The sequence below is a fragment of the Panthera pardus genome, unplaced genomic scaffold (genome assembly GCF_024362965.1).
Source record: "Panthera pardus isolate Hobbes unplaced genomic scaffold, ASM2436296v1 HiC_scaffold_13, whole genome shotgun sequence".
NCBI lineage: Eukaryota > Metazoa > Chordata > Mammalia > Carnivora > Felidae > Panthera > Panthera pardus.
This window is the reverse complement of record NW_026526688.1, coordinates 143,427,391-143,444,769: the sequence shown is the minus strand read 5'-3', so window position 1 is coordinate 143,444,769 and position 17,379 is coordinate 143,427,391. Positions and strand designations below refer to the sequence as shown.

Genomic DNA, 17,379 nt, shown 5'->3' with positions numbered 1-17,379 from the left:
AATTCGGCTCAGGTCATTATGTCGTAGTTCATGGGATTGAGCCCTGCATTGGGCTCTGTGCTGACAGCGTGGAGCCTGCTTGGGATTCTCTCTCTGTCCCCCCACATCTCTGATCATTCCTTCTCTCTTGATATCTAAATAAATAAACATTAAAAAAAAACAAGCAAACCACATAAATATGAATTGGAGAACTACCACATTTTTATACATGTCTGACAAAGAGAGTTGAGGGATACCGAATAAACCATTAGCTAAATATGAGTTGGATATGTAGCACTAACACTAATAAAATAAGCAGAAAGGTTGTTGATGGGGATATAGTCAAGAAATCTGTGAGTTATGGGTTATAGATGTTAAAATGATAGTGTAATTGTTAAACTTGAGAGGTCCCTCCAGGACAGGAACTTTGATTTATCTAATTCCTCCTAATTGTCTTATATAACATTTTTTTCTCTCCATATACACACAGATACATATAAATGTATATGTATCTGTGTGTATAGATGTATTTATATATATGAATATTTAAGTTGAGGTATAATTAACATACAATACTAGTTTTAGGTGTACAGCATGAGTTGTTATTTGTAAGTATTGCAAAGTGATCACCACAAGTCTAGTGAATGTCACAATACATATAGCATTTTTTTCTTGTGATAAGAGCTTTTAAGATCTACTCTCAGAAACTTTCATATATGCAATACAGTATTAACTATAGTTGCCATGCTATGTTTTACATCCCATGACTCATTTTATACTGGAAGCTTGTACTTTTTGACTCCCTTCCTCCATTTCACCAACCTCCCAGCCCTCCATCTCTGGCCATCTGATTTCTCTTTGAGCTTGGTTGTTTTTTTTTTTTTTTTCTTTTTTTTTTTTTTTAGGATTCCACATGTAAGTGAGGTAAAGTGAAGTGATTTTTATTTAAGTTTACTTAGTTAATGAGGGAGAGAGAGCACACAGATAGGGAGGGGCAGAGAAAGAGGGAGGAGAAAGAGAATCCCAATTAAGCTCCAAGCTCAGTGCAGAGTCCGACTCAGAGCTCGATCTTACAGCTGTGAGATCATGACCTGAGCAAAATCAAGATTTGGATGCTTAACTGACTGAGCCACCCAGGTGCCACACAAGTAAAGTTTTAATAAATATATTACGTGATTCTTGGCTTACAAAATCTAGTTAATTTCTAAGGTACCTGAAATTCAAGCTCAAGAGTACCTTAGAACGTAGCCATTAAGTAATAACATCTTACAGAGTTGTTGTAAGGTGTTGCTGAAACTTCCCTCTCTCCTTTCTTTCTCTTTCTGGCCACTAGCCACTGTAGACCTGTACCTGAATCTGTCCTAGGGCAAGGAAGAGTAGCTTGAGGATGGCTGTGATCTCAGGAAAACCTGATATTTGCAATGGACAAATGGGGAGGCATGAAGGAACAGGAAACCTCAGAATCTCATGCAGTGCTTCTGGATTGGGAAAGGGTGTCTTTCTGGTTAGTGAACCAGTCTGCTGATGCTGAGCTATAAAGGATATGTAATAATCAGTTATGCTAAATGGTACATTAGGTAAATCATGGGGGACCTGTGAGTTAGAGTCAAATATCTATGTCCAAATTTTATTAGTCTTGTCATATATTCTATTTAAGTCTTTGATACAGGTGTACTTCATTTTATTGAGTTTCACTGTATTGCACTTTGAAGATAATGTGTTGGGGTTTTTGTTTTGTTTTTTTTTTTTTTTTTTTGCAGATTGAAGATTTGTGGTAACCCTGTATTGAGCACAATTTTTTCCAACATTTGCTAATTTTGTGTTGTGTAACATTTTGGTAATTCTTGTAATATTTCAAACTTTTTTCATTATTATATTTGTTATTGTGATCTGTGATCAGTGATTGATGTTACTGTTGTAATTATTTTGGGGGTCATGAGTTGTGCCTATATAAGATGGTGAACTTAATACATGTTGTATGTGTTCTGACTGCTCCACTGTTCTATTTTTCTCCCTCTCCCTCCCTATTCCCTGAGGAATATTGAAATCAGGCCAGTTGCTAATCCTACAATGGCCTCTAAGTGTTCAAGAGAAAAGAAGAGTCACACATCTCTCATTTTAGATCAAAAGCTAGAAATGATTAAGGTTAGTGAGGAAAACATGTTGAAAGCCAAGGTATGCTACATCTATACCTCTTTCATCAAACAGTCAAGTTTTAAATGCAGAGAAAAAGTTCTTGAAGGAAATTAAAAGTGTTAGTATAGTGAACATATGAATGATAAGAAAGTGAAATAGCCTTATTGCTGATATGGAGAAAATTTTAGTGGTCTGGATAGAAGATCAAACCAGCTACAACATTTTAAGCCAAAGCTTAATCCAGAGCAAGGCTTTAATTCTCTTCAATTCTGTGAAGGTTGAAAGAGGTGAGGGAGTTGCAAGGACGTGTTTGAAGCTAGCATGTTGGTTTATGAGATTTAACCAGCAAGTGCTGATGTAGAAGCTGCGGCAAGTTATTTGGAAGGGCTAGCTGTGACAATTAATGAAAATGGCTACACTAAACAGAGTTTCAGTATAGACAAAATAGCCTTCTATTGGAATAAGATGCCATCTGTGACTTTCATAGCTAGAGAGAAGTCAATACCTGGTTTCAAAGCTTCAGTGGACAGGCTGACTCTTGTTAGGGGCTGATGCAGCTGGTGATTTTAAGTTGAAGCCAGTGCTCATTTTTACCATTCCAAAAACCTAGGGCTTTTACGAACTATGCTAAATGTACTTAGTTTGTGCCCTGTACAATAAATAAAACAACAAAGCCTCGGTGACAGCACATCTGTTTACAAAATGGTTTACTGAAGGGGCGCCTGGGTGGCTCAGTTGGTTGAGTGTCTGACTCTTGATTCTGGCTCAGGTCATGATCCCGGGGTTGTGGGATTGAGCCCAACGTCAGGCTCTGCACTGAGCCTGGAACATGCGTAAGATTCTCTCCGTCTTTCTCTCTCCCTCTCCCCCACTTGCATGCACTCTCTCTAAAATAAAAAATATTACAAATTAAAAAAAATTCAAAGTGGTTTACTGAATATTTTTTAAGTTTTTACTTAAATTCTAGTTAACATACAGTGTAATATTAGTTTCAAGTGTACCATGTAGTGATTCAGGACTTCCATAGAATATTAAAATATTAGAATATTACATAAACTGAGTTAATATAGCAGCCACAGGGTTTGATAGCTTTGACCCCAATTTTGGAAGGCAGCTGTGCTAACCACTATACCACCAACGCAGTTGACCCCAATTTTGAAAGAAGTTCTGCTGTGGGTAAAATGTTCTCAGACAGCATCAGATGTTACAGAGAAATTGTTGATGAAAGGAAGAGTTCATTGATGCAGCAAACTTTATTGTTGTCTTATTTTAAGAAATTGCTACAGCTACCCCAACCTTCAGCAACTACCACCCTGATCAGCAGCCATCGACATAGAGGCAAGATCCTCTGCCAGCAAAAAGGTTATGACTTTCTTTTAAAAGCTCAGATGATACTTGACATTCTTTTAGCCACAAAGTATCTTTTAATTAAGGTATGTACATTGAGTTTTAAGACATAATGCTATTTTACACTTAATAGACTACAGTGACTATAGTAGAGTGTAACCATATTTTTCATATGCACTGGGAAACTGAAAAATTTATTTGACTCACTTCTTTGCAACAGTTTGTTTTATTGCGGTTGTCTGGAGCTGAACCTGTCATATCTCTGAGGTATGCCTGTGCAAGAAGAGTCTTAATTCAAATCCTACAGAAATTAAGAAGGGAAGTGTCTTAAATAAAAAAATCTCAATTAACTATCCACCCCAGAGTGGTGTAGACAGTGTGAAACAACAAGGGTGTCTACAGATATAAAACAAAAACAGAAAACCCAGCAACTGTGTTGAGACCGTGCATTAGTTTGAAATGTGATGGTATTCATACAGAGAATGGAGTTAGAAGCAGGATTTGGGACAGAGACTATGGAGATCTTGTCTTGACAGGATAGTTCCTTATTTTAAAGTATTATGGGTTCCTAGATTATTAAGTCATAAGCCAATCGCAGATGTAAAGATTATTTTCTAGATACCACTACTTCCCCCAACTGAAATAATATTCCAAAAACAAATTAATTTTGAATTACCCACCATTGGATTGCTTATATATGGAATATGTTTACCTCTGTATAAAACATAATTTAGAATTGACTATAGGGTGCTCATAATAATTACCTTAATTGCCTCTGCCATGTAAAATTACATAGGAAAAGGAAAGAGACTGTGCCCCATGTACCTACCTTTCTATCACCTGTCCCTTCCTTCCTACCCACCCCCCTTTTTAAATTTTTTGTTTGTCTGTCATCTCTCTCTGGTGCCGAACTTTTAATACTACCCCAGCGAGAGAGGATAACTGAATATGCCAACTTAACAGTCAAAGAGTTATGTTCCATACCTCTCTTCCAGTTGTTTCTCAGTTAAATAGTCATTTGAATGAATACAAAGAATGTAGGATGCTATTCTGAAACCGTGATGTGTAATAACTTTGGTTAGGGGTGGTGGGGATGGGTGGGGGTAGGGAGTGGGTGGCAACTTATTTTCTTGCTGCAGTTTAATTTAGAGTTGGTGAATGGATTATGATTTAGGACTTGGAGAAGCTTTAGAAATATGAATGGATTATGATTTCTCTAGAATCTCTAGAGAGATTCTCTAGAGATGGATTATGATTTAGGACTTGGAGAAGCTTTAGAAATATGACTTTAAAACATTTTTTTAATGTTTATTTTTGAGAGAGAGAGAAGAGACAGTGCAAGCTGGGGAGTGGCAGAGAGAGAGGGAGACACAGAATCTGAAGCAGGCTCCAGGCTCTGAGCTGTCAGCACAGAGCCTGATGCAGGGCTCAGACTCACAGGCCATAAGATTACTTAACCAGCTGAACGACCTAGACACCCCAGCCCTTTGACAGTTTTATGTAAAAGCTAACAAAAGAGCATTTGTATTTGGTATTTGGGTTAGGAGTAAATAGGAACTCACTTCTTTCAGAAGAGAAAGCAATTATGGATAAAGAGACACATGTAAGAAAGCTACCAGACTCATTTATGTAATCAACTCCTTTCCATCTACAAAAGGAACTACCCCTTTTAGTTTTGCTTCCCCCTTTTTTTTTTTAAAGGAAAGATTTCTTGTTCTAGAAAGGAGTAAGCTTAAATTAGCAAGCATTAAATATCTTCAGTTTTCTTTTGAGTTTGAATGGTGTTCTAACTAATTACTTCATGGGGGTTTCCAGCTTTGGGAAAAGAGTTAATAACTAAACTCTTGAATACAACATTAGTCAGGCCCAGGAACAGAATGTTGCTCTGTCCTTCATGTTATATAAAATGCTCACCTTTTTAATAGTGTTCTTTATGCATTTAAAAATGAAATGTACAGGGCAAAAATAAAAATTCCTTTTTTCCGCTCTCTTACTTAGAAGGCATAACATCCACATGGCCTTTCCGGTTAGTAAATCAGATCCTGTTTACTCTTGCTTTGTATTCCTTTTTAAAAAAATGTTTACTTACTAATTTTGAGAGAGTTTGCATGCACAAGCATGTGCACGAGCAGGGTAGGGGCAGAGAGAGAGAGAGGGAGAGAGAGAATTCCAAGCAGGTTTCAACCTATCAGCCCTGTGCCTGACCAGTGCTTGATGTCACAAACCATGAGCTCATGATCTGAGCCAAAACCAAGGGTTGGATTCTTAACTGACTGAGCCACCAGGTGCCCCTATCCTTGTTTTGTTTTCTTAATCCACAGGGTTGCATGCAATTTTGGACATTTTACAGTTGCTGAATGAATGAAAATAGCATATTTTTAATCCCACTTAGAAGCCTTTTTTTTCATCCCCAGATCTATGTTAATTAATAAATTTTGTATCATATGGAGAAAAATGAACAGGAAAATATAGTTATTGTTTCCAACTGCTTTAGAAAAATAAAATATTAACAAAAATACATACAGCTATTGCATAGATGATGGTGATTAATATGGTATAAGAAAGGAAATACAAAGAGCTGTTTCCTAGTTGAGGAGAAGCAGCCTTGGATGAAAGGAGATAATGATGTGGAGAATGAAGGAACGGTGGACTAGGTCTGACCTGACACTACTAGAGTCTCTGTCTCTATGGGTCTGGGACCATGGGGACTGGGTTAACCTACTTGTTGAAAGCTGTCCAGTCCTGCTCACCGCCAAGATTTTAATAAGGCTTGACTGTTACCCCTTTCTTCTCACCATTGTCCTTTATGTCATGTTACAGTGCATCGGCATGATAGGGACACAAAATGGTTTTCTAGAAATTTCTGACACCTGGTTTCAAGTGTCAATTCTGCCTCCAACCTTGCATTTTCAGTCACTGTCATTGTTATCAGAGAAAGGTTTGAAAGGTTTAAGAAGACCTGCACCTCTCTGACCTCATCTTATGCTATATTATTCACTCACTCAGTTCAGCAACGTTTACTTTTGAGCTGTCTTGGTTTTCTTCAGACCTAGCAGGAAGGCTTCTTGTTCTAGCTCAGTGTTGTTCAAAAGAAATGTGAAGCAATTCACATGTGTAATTTAAAATTTTCCAGTAGCAATACTAAAAAAGGTAAAAATAAACAAATGAAATTAATTTTATTAGTATAACTTATTTAACCCAATATATCTAAATAAGATGTTTTATATTTTTCTTACTATGTGTTTGAAATCTGAATATCTTACACTGTTCTAGCACATCTCATTTGGGTGCTGAATTTTTATCAGATATTTGATCTTTATTTAGATTTTATAAAATTTATAGTTGAAACAGACTCACATACTTGAATTGTTGCACACATACTTAAGATTTTTTTGAATAAATCAAATATCATTTTAAAAACTTAAATAAAATGAAATACAATAAAAATTTAGTTCCTTAGTCACTAAGTCACTTAGTCACTGAGAACATTTTAAGTTCTCAGTAGCCATAGATGTTATTGGACAATGCAGTTCTAGCTATTTTCTCTGTAAAGATTGCTTTGGTACAGATAACCACTTGGCTGACTCCTTCATCTCCTTCAAGTATATGCTTATATCTTACCCTCTCTCAGTGAGGCCTTCCTTGGCCACTATTTAATACTACAACCTGCCCCTTCCCACACTTCACACTTCCAATCTGACTTACTCTGGTATGCTTCATCTCTCTTCACTATGTAACGGCTAATTTATTTTCGTTTTCACTTGCTTCCCTCCCTTTCTTCCACTGCTTGCTAGACATAGGTTTCCTGAAGGCAGAGATCTTTGTTTTCTTCATTGATACATCCCAACACCTAGAATAGTATTTAACCTATAGCAGGTCCTCAGTAAACATTTAGGATAAGTTGGTTAAATGAATGAATCATGATAAAAACTTTCTGAAATCATTAATATATATTAGATTCTGGATATAATTCATACAGGATTAAAAGTATCATTTATTAAATCCTTCATAAATGTATCTCAAACTCATTCTGTGTACCTTATACTGTTTTAAACTGAGAGTAGTGGGGAGAGGAATGAGTACAAATGAAATATATGATGTAGTTAGGCAATATTCACAAAAAGAGAAGAGAAAATATGAAAAATGCTGCATTCTGTTGCAAACACTAGAGAAATGACTTAAAATACAGTGCCTTGGAATTGCTGCATGTATTCCTTAGAAAATTTCCCAGTAAATATCTAAGTAGTTACATGTTTATCATTAACTATTTGGAGACTTGGGGAACACAAAAAATAGGAAAACTAAGTGTATTATGAAACTACACTTGAAAACTAGTTTAAAACCATGCCAATGTTTATAGTGGTGTTATCAACAGTAGCCAAACTATGGAGAGAGCCCAAATGCTCCCCCACAAAGTAGCATATTACTTAGCCATCAAAAAGAATGAAATCTTGTAATTTGCAATAACATGGATGGAGCTAGTGTGTACTATACTAAGCAAAATAAGTCAGAGAAAGACAAATACCAAATGATTTCATTCATGTGGAATTTCAGAAACAAAACAGATGAACACATGGGAAGGAGGGTAAAAGAAGAGAGGGAAACAAACCACAGGAGACTCTTAACAATAGAGAACAGAAGGTTGATGGAGGTGGTTGGAGATGAGCTATGTGGGTGGTGGTTATTAAAAAGGGCACTTGTTTTGATGAGCACTGGGTGTTGTATGTAAGTCATGAATTGCTGCATTCTATTCCTTAAATAGTGCACTGTATGTTAAGTAACTAAGTTTAAATTAAGAAAAATGACAACGAGAAGGAGAATAATTTCAGTTCTAATTGAATTTAGGTAAAATAATCTTTTTTTAAAAATTTTTTTTTAACGTTTATTTATTTTTGAGACAGAGAAAGACAGAGCATGAATGGGGGAGGGTCAGAGAGAGGGAGACACAGAGTCGGAAACAGGCTCCAGGCTCTGAGCTGTCAGCACAGAGCCCAACGTGGGGCTTGAACTCACGGACCGTGAGATCATGACCTGAGCCGAAGTCGGCTGCTTAACCGACTGAGCCACCCAGGCGCCCCTAAAATAATCTTTTTAAGATATGGTGCTGGAACAACTGGACATCCACATGCAAAAGAATGAATCTAGTCACAGACCTGACACCATTCACAAAAATTAACTCAAGATGGATCATAAACCTAAATGTAAAATGCAAAATTCTAAAAGATAAGCCATGTAACTGTATAGTTTTAGTTATATAAATTAGATAATTATAAAAGACATTCTAGAAGATAACATATGAGAAAGTCCAGATGACTTTGAGTATGGTGATGACTTTTTAGATACAACACTGAAGTACAACCCTTGAAAGAAATAAGTAATAAGCTGGACTTCATTAAAATTAACAACAATTTCTCTGTGGGACACCTGGGTGGCTCAGTTGGCTGGGTGTCCAACCTTTGATTTCACCTCAGGTTACAATCTCATGGTTCATGAGATTGATCCCTGTGTTGGATTCCACACTGAACGTGGAGCCTGCTTGGGATATTCTCATTCTCTCATATTCTCTCTCTCTCTCTCTCTCTCTCTCTCTCTCTCTCTCTCTCTCTCTCTCTCTCTCTCTTCCCCTGCCCCTTTCTGGCTTGCACATGCTTGCTTGCTCTCTCTCTCTCTCAAAATAAATAAATGTAAAAAAAAAAAAAAACCCACATGGCAAACTAATCTTTGACAAAGCAGGAAAGAATATCCAGTGGAATAAAGACAGTTTCTTCAGCAAGTGGTGCTAAGAAAACTGGACAGCAACATGCAGAATGAACCTGGACCACTTTCTTACACCATACACAAAAATAACTCAAAATGGATGAAAGACCTAAATGTAAGACAGGAAGCCATCAAAATCCTCAAGGAGAAAGCAGGCAAAAACCTCTTTGATCTTGGCTGCATCAACTTCCTACTCAACACGTTTCCGGAGGCAAGGGAAACAAAAGCAAAAATGAACTACTGGGACCTCATCAAAATAAAAAGCTTCTGCACAGTGAAGGAAACAATCAGCAAAACTAAAAGGCAACCGACAGAATGGGAGAAGATACTTGCAAATGACACATCAGATAAAGGGTTAGTATCCAAAATCTATAAAGAACTTACAACCTCAACACCCAAAAAACAAACAATCCAGTGAAGAAATGGACAAAAGACATGAATAGACACTTCTCCAAAGAAGACATCCAGATGGCCAACTGATGCATGATAAAATGCTCAACATCACCCATCATCAGGGAAATACAAATCAAAACCACAAATGAGATACCACCTTACACCTGTCATAATGGCTGACATTAACATCTCAGGCAACAACAGATGCTGGCGAGGATGCAGAGAAAGAAGATCTTTTTTGCATTGTTGGTGGGAATGCAAGCTGGTACAGCCACTCTGGAAAGGAGTATGGAGGTTCCTCAAAAAACTAAAAATAGAACTAACCTACAACCCAGCAATTGCACTACTAGGCATTTATCCATGGGATACAGGTGTGCTGGTTTGAAGGGACACATACACCCCCATGTTTATAGCAGCACTGTCAACAATAGCCAAAGTATGGAAAGAGCCCAAATGTCCATCAATGGATGAATGGATAAAGAAGATGTGGTATATATATATACAATGGAGTATTACTCAGCAATCAAAAAGAATGAAATCTTGACATTTGCAACTAGGTGGATGGAACTGGAGGGTATTATGCTAAGTGAAATTAGGCAGAGAAAGACAAAAATCATATGACTTCACTCATATGAGGACTTTAAGAGACAAAACAGATGAACATAAGGGAAGGGAAACAAATAATATAAAAACAGGGAGGGGGACAAAACATAAGAGACTCATAAATAAGGAGAACAAACAGAGGGTTACTGGAGGGGTTTTGGGAGGGGGGATGGGCTAAATGGGTAAGGGGCACTAAGGAATCTACTCCTGAAATCATTGCTGCACTATATGCTAACTAATTTGGATGTAAATTTAAAAAAATTAAAAATTTTAAAACCCCACAACTTCTCTGTGAGATACAGTGTTAGAGAATGAGAAGACAAGCCACAGACTGAGAGAAAATATTTACAAAGACACATCTAATAAATTGTTGTTCAAAATATATAAAGAACTCTTAGAAGTCAACAATAAGAAAACAAAAAACCTGATTAAAAAATGGGCCAAAGATCTTAAGATACTTCACCAAAGAAGGTACATAGATGGCAAATAAGGTATATGAAAAGGTGCTCCACATCAGATGTCGTCATGGAATGCCAATTAAAACAACAATGGGGGTGCCTGGGTGGCTCAGTTGGTTAAGCTTCCGACTTCAGCTCAGGTCATGATCTCGCAGTTCATGGGTTCAAGCCTCACATCGGGCTCTGTGCTGACAGCACAGAGCCTGGAGTATAAGCCCTCTGAAATAATTAATGTTTAAGCTGTATGTATTACTTACATAAAAAATTTTAAGATAATATATACTTTTAAATAGATAAATATTTAGAAGAACGGTAATTATAAGCCAATATTCTTTAGAGGAAAACCAAATTATATATTTGTAAGAAAGAGACTGTGCTGCTTATCAGGACTGTTCCTTTCTAGCAATATAATGATACCCAAACTTCCTCATGTTAAATCTATTACCATCACCAGACAACATCTTGAGGCCAGAAATTCTGTCTTAAAAATGTTAAGATTCCTCACCTGACTTAACCATAGCTCTCAATAAATATTTATGAATTGTTTGTATAAACCTTCTGTGCAGTTAGGGTTCAGGTCACCCTACTGAAGCAGAGTGAGATATAAAGGTGTCACATTCACATGGCATTAGTTTCCATCCAGCACCTAGGAAAATGCCAGATAACTTAGTGCTTCCTACTTGCAAGTATTCCTATCACAATAGTGAAGAAAATGAAGTTAATTTACAAGTATTAGAACATTGACATTGAGCTCTGGTCTGGCCCATAGTAGACAACTCAAGATTTTGTGGGGTTTTTTTTTAATAGTAAATGAATAAATGAATGAATGACTGCCTTTGCAGAATTATATGGATACAGACAATTCCACTAAAGTCGGTCTTTAGAGTTGCCCATATAACCAGTCAGTCACTTAAGATTGGGCTCTTGTCTAGAGAAGAATTCTGATGATGTTGACTCCTATGTGCTGTGTATTTGCATCTCCTTTTTAAGTCTCTGTTCCTAGATTTTTTATACTTTTCTCTTTTTAAGTACTTTGTGAGTGCAAGGAATCCCCTAATTTTACTAATGTCCTATTTCAGTTTTTGGTTTTCTTTCTGACTTAGTGTTAACATTGTTCTCAGTAAGAAGTTTCAGTTACACTCCATTGTCCCAGAATTTGGTTTGCAAGTTTGGAGTATTCTGAAAGGATGGACTGCAAGTGAGAATGATCATATGCCCTATTTCTTTTCCTCAGAGGTGGTCTGTTATCCAAGTCACTGATTGGTGTATGAGAAACCAAATCCTCAACAATTACCATTGGTCATTCATATTTGTTGAGTGGTGTCTGCCTAGAACATTTGGGGGTTATTTAATAAAATGATTCTCTAGTTTGCTTTTAAAATTTTTGCCACATTAGTCTTAGTTCTGTTTCTGTGGTGAATATTTATAGATTGGACTCTGCAGCTTTACTCCACAGAAAAGAGAATTGCTGACTTCGTGGTTCTTGTCTAGATTGCTTGACAAACCAGCCAAATTACCCAATTTAAATAATAAACTAATAGATGACTAGATTTCAGTGTAGTAAAAAATTTGTAGGGTGAAATACAGGGCTGAAAAAGAGATTTGTAAGACCATGCAGGTTAGCTAAGAGCGGTCACAATTCACTAGGCTTTAGCCTCCATTCAGCATCAGCACATAGGAAAATACTCGTGATGACTTAGCGCTTCCCACTTACAAACACTTCTGTCACAGTGGTGAAGAAAATAAAGTTAGTTTACAAATATTAGAGCATTGACATTGAACTCCATGGTTTGGCATATAGTGTTGTTTGTGAATTTGTGACTGAGTTTGTGTAACATGTTCCAATAGTACAAGATTGCTGAGTCATAGAGGGATATGCTTTCCAGTGGTAGTTCTAATTGTTCAGTGAGGCCAAGATTATAAATCCAGGTGAGCAGAAATAGGACACCTTACCACTTTTGCTGAAAGTTCTTATTAATTTCTTCCCAAGGTAGTAGACACATTAGATCTAGTTGGAAAGACTAAATTGTTGCCTCTGGTAACTGAGGATTCTGATACTGTTCTGCTAATGTTTGTCCTGGAAATTTAAGCCTAGTGAGGCTACTGGCCTTCTTTACTCCCTCTTTCCATCCTTCTCTTTGTTCATTTCATAAATATTTATGAAGTGCTCACAGTGTGAAAGACGTAAGTATTATAGGAGATGCAAAGATATGCTGATGACATATATAATGAGGGACATATGAGAAGTTTCTGAAGTTACACCTCTTGCACTCTAATATAACTTACTCCACACATATACATACACACTTTGAAATCATTGCCATAGAAACCCATTGTCCTTGATAAGAATGTGTTTCTCACTGTGGGAGAAAAAAAGTTGAGAATTAAAGCCTAGAGGCTTAAAATCTACCAAGAGAGTAGTGTCTCTAAATATTACACTGTAATCATTATATGTTGTATGTTATAGGGGTAATATTCTGAATTATTTTTAAAATACTAAGTAGATTCTATAAAGTTTGTTATCTCTGTATTCCACTCAATTCATCTTTAAGATTAAGTCATTAATAGTAGTCCAAGAGAAGGAGTAAGTAGATAATGCCAGAAAAAGGAGGTTCATAGGATAGAGGAGGAAATAGCCTATTAAGAAGTACCCCTAACTAATATTGGGATTAGAAGAGTTGGTTCCCAAGCAAAAAGAAAAGGAGTCAAGATTAGACTCCTGTGTCTTGGCTTCTCTGGACTGAAACCCTGGAAACGGTTGATGTAGTTTAAGAAATAACATGATAAGTTTCAAGGAATCCTTGAACAGCAGGGATTGCCTCTCTTTGAACCAGAGGCAGATGGTCTCTTTGGACCATTTTCAAGGTCTCTTAGAAAAGCACCAAGTCTAACGTGGAACCACCCAAGCAGTAATTTGGAAACACCAAAGTAGCAGAATATGTTGAGAACAAAGATTCCTTTCCAGTTTTCTACAAAATCAAGGTTATTGTGATGGAATTCCTAATTCCTAGGTTTGCCTTTGGGCCTAGTTAAGGTAACAGCACAAACCAGTTATAATTTTCTGTAGGAAGATGCCCAACAAAGCCAAGGAAACTCATCTGTGGTAATAGATGAGTAATAATTTAAAGAATAATTTAAAGAAATAAATAATAATAAAGGAAATAAAGTAATAATTTAAAGAAATTAAAGAAATTGTTCTTTAGAATACTCAATGCCAACTGGGCCCCCAAAGCGATAGAAAATACTTAGTACTGAACCAGAAATTAAATGTCACCAGTGCTAGAGACCAGCCTAACCACTAGAGCTAGCAGAGAACAGACAACAGTTTCCCCTAACAGAAGAGTGCCAACAATGTAGAGGGGGAACCATATGCAACAAGGAAACCAAACCATATTTCTCTGTATTGGAACTCAACTTAATTCACAAACCCTTGTGTCCACTAATGGTAAAAACGTTAATATTACCAATTAAAACTTAGTCATTTATAAGTTGAAATAGTCTTCTTTGAGTAAATATTTAGTTCAATTTAGAATTTTTTCCTCCCCTTCTGTCCTTCCTAAGAGCAATTTAAAATCCTGCCATTGGAAGAAAGGTACTTGTTCTGGTGCTGACCTCTAGTGGTTACTGGCCTGCACTGAGGCATCTGATCCTGCTTGTTTTTCTTTGGATGATGGTAATTTGCCTTTACTGCTGTAATGTCCCAGCTTGGCCTCCAGTCTCTAATACACATACATATACTTTGCATTATCTGATCACAACCCTGAGCTCCTTTCAGCCTCATCAGTGGGCCATTACAATATTACAGATGCTTTCCAGTAGTAGTTTTCAAATTGGGATACAAATAACTCATGGGGTACCAAAGACATTCCAAGGAATATGAAAGAATTTGTTATTGGGGCGCCTGGGTGGCTCAGTCGGTTGAGCGGCCGACTTCGGCTCAGGTCATGATCTCACGGTCCGTGAGTTCAAGCCCCGCGTCGGGCTCTGTGCTGACAGCTTGGAGCCTGGAGCCTGTTTCCGATTCTGTGTCTCCCTCTCTCTGACCCTCCCCTGTTCATGCTCTGTCTCTCTCTGTCTCAAAAATAAATAAACGTTAAAAAAAATTAAAAAAAAAAAAGAATTTGTTATTTTTATTTTTAAAAAATGTTTATTAATTTTGAGAGAGAGAGAATCCCAAGCAGGCTCCATCCATGCTGTCAGTGCAGACCCAGTGCGGGGCTTGATCTTACATATGGTCAGATCATAACCTGAGCTGAAATCAAGAGTCAGATGCTTAACCGACTGAGCCACCCACGTGCCCCTATTGTTGTCTATTTTTAAAAATCAGTTGCATTTAGGTATGATTTATACAAATTTATATATTCTAAGTGTACAACTCTCTGACTTTTGATAAATTTATATCATCAAGTAACCACTAAAACAATCATGATATAAAACATTTCTTTACCCCCCCCCAAAAGTTCTCTCATGCCCCTTGTAGTCTTCTCCCTCCATCCAGGTCCCTGGCAATCACAGATCTTTTTTTTTTTAATACAATTTTTTTGTCAAATTGGCTAACATACAGTGTGTAATGTGTGCCCTTGGCTTTTGAGGTAGATTCCCATGGTTCAGCACTTACATACAACACCCAGTGCTCATCCCAACAAGTGCCCTCCTCAATGCCCATCACCGATTTTCCCCTCTCCCCAGCCCTCATCCATGCTCAGTTTATTCTCTGTATTTAAGAGTCTCTTAAGGTTTGCCTCCCTCCCTCTCTATTTGTAACGATTTTTTTCCCTTCCCTTCCCCCATGATCTTCTGTTAAGTTTCTCAAGATCCACATGTGGGTGAAAACATATGATATCTGTCTTTCTCTGACTTACTTCACTTAGCATAATACCTTCCAGTTCCATCCATGTTGCTGCAAGTGACATTATTTCATTCTTTCTCATTGCCAAGTAGTATTTCATTGTATATCTAAACCGTATCTTCTTTATCTGTTCATCAGTTGAAGGACATTTAGGCTCTTTTCATAATTTGGCTATTGTTGAAAGCACTGCTAGAAACATTGCGGTACATGTGCCCCTATGAATCAGCCCTTCTGTATCCTTTGGATAAATTCCTAGTAGTGCTATTGCTGGGTCATAGGGTAATTCTGTTTTTATTTTTTTGAGGAACCTCCACACTGTTTTCCAGAGTGGCTGCACCAGTTTGCATTCCCACTGACAGTGCAAGAGGATTCCCATTTCTCCACATCCTCACCAGCATCTGTTGTTTCTCGACTTAATTTTAGCCACTCTGACCAGTATGAGGTGGTATCTGAATGTGGTTTTGATTTGTGTTTCCCTGATGATGAGTGACATTGATCATCTTTTCATGTGTCTGTTGGCCATCTGGATGTCTTCTTTGGAGAAGTGTCTATTCATGTCTTTCCATTTCTTCACTGGATTATTTGTTTTTCGGGTGTTGAGTTTGGTGATTCCTTTATAGATTTTGGATACTCTTTATCCTATATGTCATTCACAAATATCTTTTCCCATTCCATCGGTTGCCTTTTAGTTTTGTTGATTGTTTCCTTTGCAGTGCAGAAGCTTTTTTTTTTTTTTTTTTTTTAATGAGATCCCAGTAGTTCATTTTTGCTTTTAATTCCCTTGTTTTGGAGATGTGTCAAGCAAGAAATTGCTGCAGCTGAGGTCAAAGAGGTTGTTGCGTGTTTTCTTCTCTAGGGTTTTGATGGTTTCCTATCTCACATTAAGGTCTTTCATCCATTTTGAGTTTATTTTTGTATACGGTGTAAGAAAGTGGTACAGTTTCATTCTTCTGCTTGTTGCCGTCCAGTTCTTTCAGCACCATTTGCTAAGGAGACTGTCTTTTTTTCCATTGGATACTGTTTCCTGCTTTGTCAAAGATTAGTTGGCCATACATTTGTGGGTCCAATTCTTGGTTCTCTATTCTATCCCACTGGTCTTCTTGGTTCTCTATTCTATCCCACTGGTCTATGTGTCTGTTTTTGTGCCAATACCATGCTGTCTTGATGATTACAGCTTTGTAGTAGAGGCTGAAGTCTGGGATTCTGATGCCTCCCTCTTTGGTTTTCTTCTTTTTTTTTTTTTTTTTAATGTTTATTCATATTAGAGACAGAGGGTGAGTGGGGGAGGGGCAGAGAGTGAAGGAGACACAGAATCTGAAGCAGGCTCCAGGTTCTGAGCTGTCAGCACAGAGCCTGATGCGGGGCTCAAACTCAACAAACCGTGAGATCATGACATGAGCTAAAGTCGGATGCTTAACCAGCTGAGCCACACAGGGGCCCCTGCTTTTATTTTTCAATATTGCTTTGGCTATTTGGGGTCTTTTGTGGTTCCATACAAATTTTAGGATTGTTTGTCCTAGCTTTGAGAAGAATGCCAGTGCAATTTTGATTGGGATTGCATTAATGTGTAGATTGCTTTGGGTAGTATTGACATTTGAATATTTATTCTTCCAATCCATGAGCATGGAATGTTTTCCCATTTCTTTGTGTCTTCTTCAATTATTTCCTTCATAAGTTTTCTATTGTTTTCAGTATATGGATCTTTTACATCTTTGGTTAGGTTTATTCCTAGGTATTTTATGGTTCTTGGTGCAATTGTAAATGGGATGCATTTCTTGATTTGTCTTGCTTTTGCTTCATTATTGGTGTATAGAAATGTAACCGGTTTCTGTACATTGATTTTGTACAACTTTGCTG

At 37.3% G+C, this 17,379-nt stretch overlaps 1 protein-coding gene across 4 annotated transcripts in view; it reads left to right on the top strand.

The window, feature by feature from the left end:
* ART3 (ADP-ribosyltransferase 3 (inactive)) overlaps positions 1-17,379 on the top strand; it is a 141,365-nt gene that overhangs the window by 79,123 nt on the left and 44,863 nt on the right. Inside the window, exon 1 of one of the 4 annotated variants that reach the window (XM_053901478.1) lies at positions 3,528-3,548. The exons of the other annotated variants lie outside the window; for them this stretch is intronic. The gene's annotated coding sequence lies outside the window, so the exon portion shown is untranslated. Of the gene's footprint in view, positions 1-3,527; positions 3,549-17,379 lie in introns of those variants that run through there. 4 annotated transcript variants of the gene reach the window in all.